Source organism: Scyliorhinus canicula, chromosome 1 (genome assembly GCF_902713615.1).
Source record: "Scyliorhinus canicula chromosome 1, sScyCan1.1, whole genome shotgun sequence".
Lineage (NCBI taxonomy): Eukaryota > Metazoa > Chordata > Chondrichthyes > Carcharhiniformes > Scyliorhinidae > Scyliorhinus > Scyliorhinus canicula.
Window position 1 is genome coordinate 72,063,698 of NC_052146.1, and position 16,047 is coordinate 72,079,744.

A 16,047-nucleotide genomic window follows, 5' to 3' on the forward strand; every position below is an offset into this window, starting at 1 on the left:
CTAAGAGAGTTCAACATGGACAAAGGTAAAGATAGGGCTCTGTCCCTCATGAGCACCGTAAACTCAGGAGAATAACCATAATCTAAAATATAAAGCATAACCACTGCGCCAGATGCCACCTAAAAAGAATCCTCAGTGACTAATGGCTAAATCGTGCAAGTGAGTTTGCCATGCTATGTTTCTATAGTGCTGGTAGTTTTAAATAACTTGTTTCCACAATACTATACCATGCTTATACAAACCATTTCCATGACAAGTTGATCAATTACACTTCACAGTGCAAGTACAAGTCAGTCATAACAAGCCAGCATGACATAGATTATACACTGACTGCACTATTTGCCAAGTTATCACAGCAAAAAACACATTATGACATAACACTTTGCATCATCTGCTTGTAGTCAGTGGCACAACTACATAATAGTGGGTGAATAGCCTACTGAAAGTGTTGACGAATACATTTTTAAAATCATTAGCAAGGCCTTAAATGGAACTCTACTACCACATGGAATTGTTGAAGCATATAGCATAGACACCTTATACCACGAGGATTGGAAAGAATAAAAGGATCTGGTGATAGGGTTAGACAAAGTAGGTTAGGAGGCTGATGTGAGACACAAACATCAGCATGAAATCAGATCAGTTGAGCTGGATAATTTATTCCTGTGTTGTAAATTTTCAGGCAGGCACCAGAATCAAAGAAATATACGCATGATAGTTGCGGACTGTCAAGAACTAACCATTGTGGGGAGGCGGTGTAGTGGTATTGTCACTAGACTGGTGATCCAGAGACCCAGGGTAATACTCTGGGGACTCGGGTTTGAATCCCACAACAGCAAATGGTGGAAATCGAATTCAATAAATATCTGGAATTAAAAAGTCTAATGCTGACAAACCCAGCTTTAGTGTCCTTTAGTGAAGGAAAATCTGCAGTCCTCAGCTGGTCTGGCCTACATGTGACTCCCGATCCACAGCGATTAACTCTTAAATGCCCTCTGAAATGACCGTAAGTCACCCTTGTATAAAACCGCTATGAAGTCAATTACGAAGTGAATAAAAAGGAAAGAAACTGGACGGATCTAGGCACTGGAAACAACAACCTCAGCCCTATTGACCCTGCAAAGCCCTCCTTACGAACATCTGGCTTGCGCCAAAATTGGGAGAGCTGTCTCAGACTAGTCAAGCAACAGCTTGACTTAGTCATACAGACAGAATCATACCTTACATATAACACCCCAGGCACCACTATCGCCATCCTTGGGTATGTCCTGTCCCAGCAGGACAGGCCCAGCTGAGGTGGCGGTACAGTGGTATGCAGTCAGGAGGGTGTTGCTCACCCTTAACACAAGACACCGGACCCCATGAAGTCTCATGGCTTCAGGTTAAACATGGGCAAGGAAACATCCTGTTAATTACCACATACTTTCCACCCTCAGCTGATGCATCAGGACACCGTGTTGAAGACCACTTGGAGGAAGCACTGAGGGTGGCAAGGGCACAGAATGTACTCCGGTTGGGGGACTTTAACGTCCATCATCAACAGGGGATTGGATTTGTTTACTTGGTACACGTGACAAGTATTTTTCTGCAAGCAGCTCAAACAGATCATTTAGTACATGAAAAAACAAAATACATAATAGGGCAACACAAGGTACACAATGTAAATACATAGACACCGGCATCGGGAGAAGCATACAGGAGCGTAGTATTAATCAGGTCAGTCCATAAGAGGGTTGTTTAGGAGTCTGGTAACAGTGAGGAAGCTCAAGCTGCGATTCCCGAGGGTGGAGGAGGAGCAGGTGGAGGGACTGGGGGCGCCGATCGAGCTGGAGGAGGTGGTCAAAGGGATAGGGAGCATGCAGTCGGGGAAGGCGCCGGGGCTGGACGGGTTTCCGGCGGAATTTTATAAAAAGGTATTTGGACCTGTTGGGCCCCGTTGGTCTGGACCTTTAACGAGGCAAGGGAGGGGGGGGGCTTTGCCCCCAACTATGTCACAGGCGCTGATTTCCTTGATCCTGAAACGGGACAAGGACCCTCTGCAGTGCGGATCATATAGGTCGATTTCGCTGCTGAACGCTGACGCTAAGCTGCTGGCAAAGATCCTGGCCACTAGAATAGAGGATTGCGTGCCCGGGGTCATTCATGAGGACCAGACGGGGTTTGTGAAGGGAAGGCAGTTGAATACGAACGTGCGAAGGCTCCTCAATGTCATTATGATGCCGGCCATGGAAGGGGAGGCGGAGATAGTGGTGGCATTGGATGCGGAGAAGGTCTTTGATAGGGTTGAGTGGGAGTATTTGTGGGAGGTGTTGGAGAGGTTTGGGGAGGGGTTTATCCGGTGGGTAAGGCTGCTCTACGAGGCCCCAATGGCGAGTGTAGCCACAAATAGGAGGAGGTCGGAGCACTTTCGGCTGTACCGGGGGACGAGACAGTGGTGCCCCCGTCCCCCTTGCTCTTCGTGTTGGCGATTGAGCCCCTGGCCATGGCATTGAGGGAGTCAGGGAACTGGAGGGGCCTGGTGCGGGGTGGGGAGGAGCATCGAGTGTCGCTGTATGCGGACGACCTGTTGCTGTATGTGGCGGACCCGGTTGGGGGGGGGGGGGGGGGGGGGATGCCGGAGGTGATGAGGATTCTTAGTGAATTCGGGGGTTTCTCGGGGTATGAGTTGAACCTCGGCAAGAGTGAGGTGTTTGTGGTGCATCCGGGGGATCAAGAGGGGGGGATTGGTAGGCTCCCATTGAAGCAGGCAGGGAAGAGCTTCAGGTACCTAGGGGTCCAGGTGGCTGGGAGCTGGGGGGCCCTGCACAAGCTCAACCTCACAAGGTCGGTGGAGCAGATGGAGGAGGAGTTTAAGAGGTGGGATATGTTACCGCAGTCACTGGCGGGGAGGGTGCAGTCCGTTAAGATGACGGTGCTCCCGAGGTTTTTGTTCCTGTTCCAGTGCCTCCCCATCCTTATCCAGAAGGCCTTTTTTAGGAGGGTCAACAGGAGTATCACGGGATTTGTGTGGGCGCATGGGACTCCGAGGGTGAGAAGTGTTCCTGGAACGAGGGAGGGATGGGGGGGGGGGGGGGGCGTTGCCCAACCTCTGTGGGTACTATTGGGCTGCCAACACAGCGACGGTGCGTGTGGGTAATGGACGAAGAAGGGGCAGCATGGAAGAGGTTGGAGGCGGCGTCATGTGTGGGCACGAACCTGGAGGCGCTGGTAACGGCGCCGTTGCTGCTCCCTCCAACGAGGTATACCACGAGCCCGGTGGTGGCGGCTACCCTCAAAATCTGGGGGCAATGGAGACGGCATAGGGGAGAAGTGGGGGGCTCGATGGAGGCCCCGATACGGGGGAACCATCGGTTTGTCCCAGGGAGCATTGATGGCGGATTCCTGGGCTGGCACAGGGCAGGGGTTAGGAGGTTGAGGGACCTGTTTGTGGAGGGGAGGTTCGCGAGCTTGGGGGAGTTAGAGGGGAAGTTTGGGCTCCCCCCGGGGAACATGTTTAGGTACATGCAGGTGAGGGCGTTTGCCAAGCAGCAGGTGGAGGGGTTCCCCTTGCTGCCCCCACGAGGGGTGCAGGATCGGTTGCTCTTGGGGGTGTGGGTAGGAGGAGGGAGGATTTCGGACATATACCGGGCAATGCAGGAGGTAGACGAGGCCTCGGTGGAGGAACTGAAGGTTAAATGGGAAGAGGAGCTGGGTGAGGAGATTGAGGAGGGGACGTGGGCAGATGCCCTGGAGAGAGTGAATTCCTCCTCTTCCTGTGCGAGGCTTAGCCTCATACAGTTCAAGGTGCTGCATAGGGCCCACATGACTGGGACGAGGATGAGTAGGTTTATCGGGGGCGAGGACAGGTGTGCTAGGTGCTCGGGGAGCCCAGCGAATCACGCCCATATGTTTTGGGCGTGCCCAGCGCTGGGGGAGTTTTGGAAGGGGGTAGCAAGGACGGTGTCGAGGGTGGTGGGATCCAGGGTCAAGCCAAGCTGGGGACTCTCAATTTTTGGGGTTGCAGTGGAGCCGGGAGTGCAGGAGGTGAAAGAGGCCGGTGTTCTGGCCTTTGCGTCCCTAGTAGCCCGGCGGAGGATCTTGCTCCAATGGAAGGCTGCGAGGCCCCCAAGCGTGGGGGCCTGGATCAATGATATGGCGGGGTTAATTAAATTGGAGAAGGTGAAATTTGCCCTGAGGGGATCAGTACAAGGGTTCTTTAGGCGGTGGCAGCCTTTCCTGGACTTCCTGGCGGAACGGTAGGGAAATAGGCCGGCAGCAGCAGTAACCGGGGGGGGGTTTGGATCCAGGGGAGGGAGAACTGTGTACATGGGTTTGTGGGATGTGGCGTGTGTTATCTTTTTCCCTTTTGTTGTTGGGTGTACTTTTGGGTTTTTTTCTCTTTTGTCTGTAGTTGCTTTTGAAGTTGGGTGGGAATTGTTCTTGGGGTGTTACCGCAGTTGGTTTGTTAATAGAGTTGAGTTGTTTATATTTTGTAAAAATTTCAATAACATTTTTTTTTTTTTTTTTAAAGTGGGGAAGCTGTTTTTGAGTCTATTTGTGCGTGTTCTCAGACCTTTGTATCCCTGCCTGATGGAAGAAGTTGGAAAAGTAAGCCGGGTGGAAGGGGTCTTTGATTATGCTGCCCACTTTCCCAAGGCAGCGGGTGTAGATAGAATCAATAGATGGGAAGCAGGTTTGTGCGATGGACTGGGCTGTGTTCACGACTCTGAGGTTTCTTGCAGTCTTGGGCCGAGCAGTTGCCATACCAGGCTGTGATGCAGCCCGATAGGATGCTTCCTTTGATGCATCTGTAAAAGTTGGTAAGAGTCAGTGTGGACATGCCGAATTTCCTTAGTTTCCTGAGGAAGTAACCACTACTGACCGAGCCCCAAAGGACATAACTGCCAGACTGGGTCTGCAACAAGTCATGAGGGAACCAATAAGAGGGAAAAGCACACTTGACCCGGTCCTCACCAACCTGCCTGCCACAGATACATCTGCCATGACAGTATCGGTAGGAGTGACCATCACAGGGCGGCATGGTGGCATAGTGGTTAGCACTACTGTCTCGCAATGCCAAAGACCCGGGTCCGATCCCATGAGGTTAGATTGTGGCAGTGTACAATTAGGTTTCTGGTGATAGCCCACAAGACCTTGTGAATTTTGCACATTCTCCCAGTGTCTGCGTGTGTCTCACCCCACAACCCAAAAAGATGCGCAGGGTAGGCGAATTGGCCACGCTAAATTGCCCCTTAATTGGAAAGAAATTGGGTACTGAGTGACCATCACGTTGAAAATACCATCCATAGATGTTATGTGACATTACCATTGTGCTAAATGGGATAGGTTCAGGACAGATCTAGCAAGACTAGGCATCTATGAGACCTCGTGGGCCATCAGCAGCAACAGAATTGTACACTGCCACAATCTGTAACCTCAAGGTCCGGCATATCCCCCACTGATCATTACCACCAAGCCAGGGGATCAATCCTGATTTTATGAGGAATATAGGCAGGCATGCCAGTAGCAGCATCAGACATACCGAAAAAATGAGGTGTCAACCTTGTGAAGCTACACTACCTGCATGCCAAACAACAAAAGCAGTAAATGATAGACAGAGCAAAGCAATGCCACAACCAAAGGATCAGATCAAAGCTCTGCAAATCCTGTTGGGAATGATGGTGGACAATTGAACAACTCTCTGGAGGAGGAGGCTCCACAAATATCCCCATCCTCAATGATGGAGGTGCCCAGCACATCTGTGCAAAAGACAAGGCTGAAGCATTCACAATCTTCAGCCAGAGGTGTTGAGTGGATGATCTATTTTGGTCTCCTCCCGAGGACCCCAGCATCACAGATGCCAGTCTTCAGCCAATTCAATTCACCCCACATATATCAAGAAACGGCTGAAGGCACTGGTTTCTGCAAAGGCTATGGACCCTGAATATTCCTGCAATAGTACCGAAGACTTGTGCTCCAGAATATAACACACCCCTAGCCAAGTTGTTCCAGTACAGCTACAACGCTGGCATCTGCCCGGCAATGTAGAAAATAACCCAGGTATGCCATTCCTTCACTGTCGCTGGGTCAAAATCCTGGAACTCTTTCCCTAATTGCACAGTGGGTGTACCTATACTACATGGACTACAGTGGTTCAAGGGGGCAGTTCACCACCCCAAGGGCAATTAGATATGGTCAATAAATTCTGTCCTAACCAGTGAAGCCCACATCCCATAAGCCAGCAAAAAATTATTTTTTTTAAATTCAATGCACTTCAAGGAAAGGGACCTACCCAGCCTGGCCTGCAAACCCACACAAAATGATTAAGCATGCAAACATGACAGGCATGAAGAGATCAGCTGACGAAGTTAAGTCTGTCCCACACAGGAATAGACCTTTAATTCATCAAATGTGTTCTGCCATTCAATGAGATCATGGCTGATGTGTGATCTGATTCCATTACCCATCTTTGATCATGTCCATTCGACGCTTTTGGTTTAAACCCACAGTCAATAGATAAAACAATTGATTTAGCTTCAACAGCCGTTTGCAGAGGAGTGTTCCAAACATCTACCGTGCTTTGATGATCACCAAAGTATCATGCCTAGACATTTCCTCCCCGACTCCCCCTTCAGCTTCTCCGAAAAAACACGAGGTAATCTCCTGGGAGATGCACAAACGAAAAGATCAAGTTCAATATGAAGGTCAAAAATAAAAAAATCTGAAGGGGGTCAGAGGAATTCTAGTCATCTATATCCCCTCTCAAATAACCTTGCAAGGGCATTTGGTTGGAAAATAAATCAAAATGGTTCACCGCCATCTTTTCTGGGCAGATTATCAATAAATATTGCCTTGCCAGCACCATCCACATCCAGAAAACAAAAAGAGCCACTACTCATTACCTGTGCCATTTAGCATTCAATTTTTATTTTTAAAGTATATTTTCATAAATCATTTATTTTGTAAACAGCTTGGTAAAATGCCCCAGCATTAACAAAACATGAGTCAGCCATAAGGACAGGTAACCTAAAGCCTGATCAAAGGGGTAGATTTTAAAAGGAAGAGGAAGGCAAACGCAGTGTGTTAGGGAGGGAATTGCAGAATCAGAGTTTTACGGCCAACTAACACAACCAAGATTGGGCCACATCACATCTTATTTACAGAATGGTGGTAGCACTCCAATGTTTTTACTAATTCCCCCTTCTTCTGACAAAGTAACCCATTATGTAACGTAGGTATTCCATGCAGATTGGACTACGCATGAAGACAAATTCTTCTGCTAATAGAACAGTACAGCACAGAACAGGCCCTTCGGCCCTCGATGTTGTGCCGAGCAATGATCACCCTACTTAAACCCACGTAACCCGTACACCCGACAACCCCCCCATTAACCTTACACTACGGGCAATTTAGCGTGGCCAATCCACCTAACCCGCACATCTTTGGACTGTGGGAGGAAACCGGAGCACCCGGAGGAAACCCACGCACACACGGGGAGGACGTGCAGACTCCACACAGACAGTGACCCAGCCGGGAATCGAACCTGGGACCCTGGAGCTGTGAAGCATTGATGCTAACCACCATGCTACCGTGAGGCCCCAACTTGTTCTTCGAAGGGCTATTTCTATGTACTAACTGGAACAGTTTCGTGCACCATGATCTGATGCACATAGCAAACCAGCATTTCTGCTCACTTTTGTTCCTTTGTGTAAGGTGCAACACAGCTCTGACTCATGGCTTTAAATGTACCCAGTAAAGAGATTCTGGTTTGTATCGCTCAGAGACCAAATCACTGATCCAATCTCCTGTGGACAGCAGCCCTCAACCATAACTTATATTCACAATATACATTGTTTTCCTTTTTTTCTTAAATGTGTTAATTCCCCTCCTTTTTCACATTTTATCTCAAATTTACACCCACCACCAATAAAGAATAAGCAATAACGAATAGAATTTAAATCCCCATATCAACAACAATCCCAGCCTCCCACCAAACCCCCAAACAGCAGCCAGCATGTTAACATAAGCAAACAAAAAGAAATCAGGAATCACCCGTAGCCACCATTAACACATACAGTCCCCCCTCCCCCCCCCCCCCCCCCCACCCCGGACCCCCCCTCCCCGATGGTCAATAGCCAATTCTTGAAAGTGCATGAATAATGCCCATGAATTGTAGAACCCTTCCATCCTTCCCCTCCAGAGCAGGCAACACTCAAAATCCATTTCTACAGGAAAATAGTAAATTTGAAGTACCAGTGTAACCTGTAATGTAACAAAACTGGTTTGGCACAAAAGGCAGAAATAATTAAAAAAACAATTTTAACTTGATCATTATAGCCCAGTGGCCCTGGGCACCATTCATTGCCCTTTAAGAAAACCAAACAAGATTCCAAGGAAATTAAAACTGTTAGCAAAAATCTTGATCGGAGAACGGTAAGCACTAAGTTCGAAATGCATCCAAGTGGAGTGAATATTAAATCACAGAACAGTGCTTCATTTATAAATCTTGGTAAGAAGTCTTAAAACACCAGGTTAAAGTCCAACACGTTTGTTTCAAACACTAGCTTTGGAAGGAGCATTGCTCCGAAAGCTAGTGTTTGAAACAAACATGTTGAACTTTAACCTGGTGTTGTAAAACTTCTTACTGTGCTCACCCCAGTCCAACGCCGGCATCTCCACATCATTTATAAATCTTGGCACTACTTACTTAAAATTAATTATACATTGAGCACATATTACTCGGGAACTTCACACCAGTAAGATAGTGCTCCAGTAACATACTGATGTTCCAATGGCTTTGGACTCAGTAAATGGAAGCAGTACTGTGTAACGTGCACAAATATGTTGGCATCATTTACTCTTTCAACAAGCAACAAGTTCACTCGAGCATGGTCTTCGCCCTCCACACCAAGGACCTTCTGGAGCAGAAAATATGCATTTTGTCGAGGGATTAGGAGACATTGCACAGCTGAAACACCTTCAGCAATCAGATTTGTTTCAATACATAGTTTGTCTAAAAGTCTGTCTCTCCAAGGCCTAGACAAAGAGGGCAAAAGTGTACTGCATACAATCCTGTAATACAGGAAAGATCCAGACCAATGGCAGAAAAGTAAATAGAATGACAGGGGGAACTAACTTCTACTCGGCATCAGATCCGACTACACAGAATTGAATACTTGTTACAATCAGATAATCGGATAATTCCATTCCCCATCAAGATGCTCGTCTCCTTGGCCCAAATAAAAGGCAGGTATGACAAGTGACTTAGCCTTTATCTACTATTACTTGGATTGCACAAAATGTTTGTTTTTTTGTTCCTCTGCCGAAAAGCCAAAAATGGCATCAAATACAAGAAAATAGCTCTTACAGCGCATAGCTTAAAATCAAGTGGTTAAGAGATAGCATCCCATTTCTAAAATGCTATAAATTCCAGATTCATAGAATTTACAGTGCAGAAAGAGGCAATTCGGCCCATCGAGTCTGCACCGGCCCTTGGAAAGAGCACCCTGCTCAAGCCCACACCTCCACCCTGTCCCCGTAACCCAGTCACCGCACTTAACCATTTTTGGACACTAAGGGCAATTTAGCATTGCCAATCCACCTAACCTGCACACCTTTGGACTATGGGAGGAAAGCAGAGCACCCGGAGGAAACCCACGCAGACACAGAGAGAATGTGCAGACTCCGCATTGGCCGAAGCCGAGAATCGAACCTGGGACTCGGGAGCTGTGAAGCAACTGTGCTAACCAATGTGATACCGTGCTGCATTACAACAATGTTAACCAGATTAACAAAGCAGTAACAGTTAGGGATCAACAATAAATAGTATGGCTTAAATTGAGAAGCCAGTGTCTCAAATTTCAATGTTTCCACTGTCTATATTTTCAAATTTCCAGACTCTCAAAGTTGATTAACTCGATGCACATAATTTGGTTCCACGCAAGCCATTAAGCATAAAAGGACAGTTTTGGGTGGAGAGGATCTGGGTCATTCTCCTCTCCGATAAACCAAAGGCTTATCAGATTTTTAATAAATTTACAATTAACTCTGCTGTGACTGGTACATTTCTTAGCGTATCCACCATCGCTACACCATTGATCTCTCTCCCCAAACAAGCTTTGGGTGAATTTTCAGCATTTTTCCTTTCAACTTTTGCATTCTTAGTTGCATAGTAACAGTAAGCCAACCTTCGGTAGTAGTTAAAATTAAATTCAAGTCAGCTGTTTTTGGACAACCAGGATTTTTATTCACCTCAGCTACCAGTTCCTGAAATATATTTTCCTTGTTTTTTTATGTATCAGTGCACCCAAGAAATAAAGAGTAGACCAGACCAGTCAAGTCTGTTCCGCCATTCAATACGATCACGAGGTGACCATGGGGCTTCACGTCATTTCCCTGCCCATTCCCCATATCCCTCCATTCCCGGAGACCAAACGTCTGTAGATCTCAGCCTTAAATATATTCTACAATGAAACATCCACAATGCTCTGGGTTTAGAGAATTCCAAAAACTCAACCCTTTGAGAAAAGTAATTTCATTTCATAGAATTTACAGTACAGAAGGAGGCCATTCAGCCATCGAGTCTGCACCAGCTCTTGGAAAGAGCACCCTACCCAAGCCCACACCCCCACCCTATCCCCATAACCCCACCCAACACGAAGGGCAATTGTGGACACTAAGGGCAATTTAGCAAGGCCAATCCACCTAACCTGCACATCTTTGGACTGTGGGAGGAAACCGGAGCACCCGGAGGAAACCCACGCACACACGGGGAGAACATGCAGACTCCACACAGACAGTGACCCAAGCCGGGAATCGAACCTGGAACCCTGGAGCTGTGAAGCAATTGTGCTAACCACTATGCTACCGTGCTGCCCCATCTCCTTATCTCAATCCTAAAATGATGGTCGCCTTATCCTGTGACTATGCCTCGGTGTTTTAGATTTCCTGACCAGCAGAAACAATCTATCAAGCTCCTTCAGAATCAGGTAGTCTCAATGACTTTGTAACCAAAGGCAAGTGTCTTAATCTTGCTCTGCCAAAAAAACTTCAATGTTTTTGAAATTGGAATTCCTGGAAGAAAAATATATTTATTCCCTAGGAAGCACCTCAAGACATTAGTGTGCTTCCGATACAGTATTCTGAAGGGACGTCAACAGGGTATATTTCAATGAGATTGCTCTCATTCTTCTAAACTCCAGAGAAAATTTACTCAGCCTCTCATCATACAACCAATTTAGTAAACCTTTGCTGTACCAACTGTACAATATTCTAGATGTGGTCTCGCCAAAACCATTTACAACAAGCAAGATTACTCCTGTACTCCAATCCTCTTGCGATAAAGGCCAATATTCCATTTGTCTTCCTAATCACTGGCAATGTTTGCATCCCTTGTACAAATACACCCAAATCTCTTTGAACAAGCACTTTCCAATTCCTCACATGCACTTCTATTCAGTTGATAGTAGTGAAGAACTTTACACTTCCCTACATTATAATTCAACTGCCACCTCGTTGCCCACTCACTTACCCGTCTCCATCCCCTTTCAACCTAGTTTGGCATAAAAAGAATTAAGATACATTACGTTGTTTCTTCATTTAAGTCATCAATAAAGATTGTAAAAAGTGAAAGTGTAATAGCGAAATCCTATTGTCTGATTATTTTCGTTCAATAGTCTCAGCTCCTTTTTCTTGGAAAAAGAGACACAAATCCCAAAGTAATTGACTACTCTAGGTATACATTAGTCAATGTGGCATGGGAAGGGAAGTGGGCCAGCAGTCCCTCAAGCCTGTAAACAAATTAAATCATGGCTGATTTGTGCCTCAACTCAGTTTATCTGCCTTTGTTTCACATAATTTGATACCCTTACCCTATTAATCTCAATTAATTTCAATTGACCCAGCTTTATGCCTATTTAAGAACTCAAATTCCACATTTCCATTACCTTTTGAGGAAAAAAAACATCTTCCCAATTTCACTTGGACAGTCTAACTATTATTAAAACATTGGCCCCATTTTGTAATCCCACCCCAATCAGATCAAGCCACAATTTTATTTTTTTATTTTTTTTTTTAAGTGGAGGCTCCCAACCAAGGTTCCACGATGCCTTAAGTACTTAGGGGCCTGTGAAAAATAACCAGAAATGTTGAATGCTGGTCCTCTGCAAGCTGCCCACACCTCTCTGACAAGGTTTTAAACCCCCAAACTCAGTGACACAATCATTCATTCAGCCAATAGACAGAAACTGAATTGTCACTCACTTAATTCTAAAAGCTCTTAAAAGTACGAATGAAGGGTTTGTTCTTGGTTTTCTACCAATCATGTCAAAAGGTCTCTTCCAATTCCACATGCTTTGACTTTGCTCTTTCGTTCGGAACTTTATATCAAATGCATCTGAAAGCTCACTGACAATATCTGTAGACCTTGGCCCTAACCACATTAGTGACCTCAAATTCAACCAGATTAGTCAGACAATAATAACATTTCACGGATCCACACTTTCAGATCATTTCATACCTATTCAAATACTCAATCTCTCTGTCTATGATACTCTAATAACTTCCACATAATAGTCATAAATGTCATCACGTAAGAACACAAGGACATAACTAGGAGCAGGAGTAGGCCATCTGGGCCCTCGAGCCATGATTCAATGAGATCATGGCTGATCTTTTTTCGACTCGGCTCCACTTTCCGTCCCGAACACCATAACCCTTAATCCCTTTATTCTTCAAAAAACTATCTTAAAAACATTTAATGAAGGAGCCTCAACTGCTTCACTGGGCAAGGAATTCCATAGATTCACAACCTTTGGGTGAAAGGTTCCTCCTAAACTCAGTCCTAAATCTGCTTCCCCTTATTTTGAGGCTATGCCCCCTTGTTCTGCTTTCAACCGCCAGTGGAAACAACCTGCCCGCATCTATCCTATCTATTCCCTTCAAAATTTTATATGTTTCTATAAGATCCCCCCTTCATCCTTCTAAATTCCAACAAATACAGTCCCAGTCTACTCAATCTCTCCTCGTAATCCAACCCCTTCAGCTCTGGGCTTAACCTAGTGAATCTCCTCTACACACCCTCCAGCGCCAGTACGTCCTTTCTCAGGTGAGGAGACCAAAACTGAACACAATACTCTAGGTGTGGCTTCACTAACACCTTATACAATTGCAGCATAACCTCCCTAGTCTTAAACTCCATCCCTCTCGCAATGAAGGACAAAATTCCATTTGCCTTCTTTATCACCTGTTGCACCTGTAAACCAACTTTTTGCGACTCATGCACTAGCACACCCAGGTATCTCTGCACAGCAGCATGTTTAATATTTTATCATTTAAATAATAATCCCTTTTGCTATTATTCCTACCAAAATGGAAAACCTCACATTTGTCAACATTGTACTCCATCTGCCATCCCTAGCCCATTCACTTAACCTATCCAAATCCCTCTGCAGACTTCCGGTATCCTCTGCACTTTTTGCTTTACCACTCATCTTAGTGTCGTCTGCAAACTTGGACACATTGCACTTGGTCCCCAACTCCCAATCATCTATGTAAATTGTGAACAATTGTGGGCCCAACACTGAACCTCGAGGGACACCATGAGCTATTGATTTCCAACAAGAGAAACACCCATTAATCCCCACTCTTTGCTTTCTATTAATTAACCAATCCTCTATCCATGCTACTACTTTACCCTTAATGTCATGCATCTTTACCTTATGCAGCAATCTTTTGTATGTTGACAGAGGTTTGAAAAAGTTGACAACGTTTTTTTGAAAATCCAGATATACTACATCCATTGGCTCCCCGTTATCTACCGCACTGGTAATGCCCTCAAGAAATTCCACTAAATTAGTTCGGCACGACATCCCCTTTATGAACCCGTGCTGCGTCTGCCCAATGGGTCAATTGCCATCCAAATGCCTCGCTATTTCTTCTTTGATGATAGATTCCAACATCTTCCCTACTACCGAAGTGAAGCCAACTGGCCTATAATTACCCGCGTTCTGCCTACCTCCTTTTTTAAACAGTGGTGTCATGTTTGCTAATTTCCAATCCGCCGCGACCACCCCAGTGGTAAATTATCACTAGTGCATTTGCAAGTTCCCTAGCCATCTCTTTTAGCACTCTGGGATACATTCCATCAGGCCCAGGAGACTTGTCTACCTTTAGCCCCATTAGCTTGCCCATCACTATTTTCTTAGTAATAACAATCATCTTGAGGTCCTCACCTGTCATAGCCTCACTTCCATCAATCACTGGCATGTTAATTGTGTCTTCCACTGTGAAGACCGACCCAAAAAACCTGTTCAGTTCCTCAACCATTTCCTCATTTCCCATTATTAAAACTCCCTTCTAAAGGACCAATATTTACCTTAGCCACTCTTTTTTGTTTTATATATTTGTAGAAACTTTTACTATCTGTTTTTATATTCTGAGCAAGTTTACTCTCATACTCTATCTTACTCTTCATTATAGCTTTTTTAGTAGCTTTCTGTTTCCCCCTAAAGATTTCCCAGTCCTCTAGTCTCCCACTAATCTTTGGCACTTTGCATGCTTTTTCCTTCAATTTGATACTCTCCCTTATTGCCTTAGATATCCACAGTCGATTTTCCCTCTTTCTACCATCCTTCTTTTTTGTTGGTATAAACCTTTGCTGAGCACTGAAAAATTGCTTGGAAGGTTCTCCACTGTTTCACCATAAACTCTTTGCTGCCAGTCTACCTTAGCTAGCTCTTCTCTCATCCCATTGTAATCTCCGTTGTTTAAGCACAAAACACTAGTGTTTGATTTTACCTTCTCACCCTCCATCTGTATTTTAAATTCCACCATATTATGATCGCTCCTTCCAAGAGGATCCCCAACTATGAGATCATTGACCAATCCTGTCTCATTACTCAGGATCAGATCTAGGACCGCTTGTCCCCTTATAGGTTCCATTACATAATGTTCTAGGAAACTATCGCGGATACATTCTATAAACTCCTCCTCAAGGCTGCCTTGACCGACCAGGTTAAACCAATCGACATGTAGATTAAAATCCCCCATGGTAACTGCTGTACCATTTCTACATGCATCAATTATTTCTTTGTTTATTGCCTGCCCCACCATAATGTTACTATTTGGTGGCCTATAGACTATTCCGATCAGTGACTTTTTTGCCTTATTAATCCTGATTTCCACCAAATGGATTCAACCTTATCCTCCATAGCACCGATGTCATCCCTTACTATTGCCCGGATGTCATCCTTAAATAACAGAGCTACACCACCTCCTTTACCATCCACTCTGTCCTTCAGAATAGTTTGATAGTCTTGGATATTTAACTCCCAGTCGTGACCATCCTTTAACCATGTTTCAATAATGGCCACTAAATCATAGTCATTCACGATGATTTGCGCCATCAACTCATTTACCTTATTCCGTATACTATGAGTATTCAGGTAAAGTACACTTATTGTGACTGAGCCAATGGTAAACTACCTCTGCCCCCCACCCCTTCATCCTACTTGATCTGTCCGCAACACTTGACAAGGTTAGCCACACCATTCTCCAATGCCTCTCACCGTCATCCAGTTGGGTGGGACTGCACATGCCTAATTCCATTCGCATCTCTTCAGCCACAGCTAGAGGATGGCTTGAGACAACATTTTTTCTTGTTCTTGAAGCTTATCTCTTGGGCCTCAGCACCAATTTCTTATCAACATGCTGTCCCTCAGCAACATCACCAAAAAAGTCAGGTTTGATAGGTATGCCAACATTTCTACCTTTCCAAAAGAGTACTTCTCTCAAACCCACCACAGTTCTTAAATTGGCACACTGCATGCATGCCCACCACCCAGTCCTAGGTGAACCAATGTCATCAATTAAATATTGAGTGAACTGAGGCACTGAAGTAATTGTCTTTGTCCCCTCAAACAGAGAATCATTAAGATTCGCTATCCTAATTCACTATCCAAATTGCATAAAATTGCCCTGACTTCATCCAGCCATAATTCACCTGTTGGCAGGACCATCATTGCCTTTGCTACCCCTAGTGCATTTGTGGTTGGCCCCCAATTTCCTATC

The 16,047-nt window shown here is 45.3% G+C and overlaps 1 protein-coding gene across 3 annotated transcripts in view; it reads right to left on the reverse strand.

Annotated features, from left to right (window-relative positions):
• The window catches only part of ypel1 (yippee-like 1), a 69,533-nt gene that overhangs the window by 47,858 nt on the left and 5,628 nt on the right, over window positions 1–16,047 (reverse strand). The window contains exon 1 of one of the 3 annotated variants that reach the window (XM_038793150.1): window positions 243–322. The exons of the other annotated variants lie outside the window; for them this stretch is intronic. The gene's annotated coding sequence lies outside the window, so the exon portion shown is untranslated. Of the gene's footprint in view, window positions 1–242; window positions 323–16,047 lie in introns of those variants that run through there. 3 annotated transcript variants of the gene reach the window in all.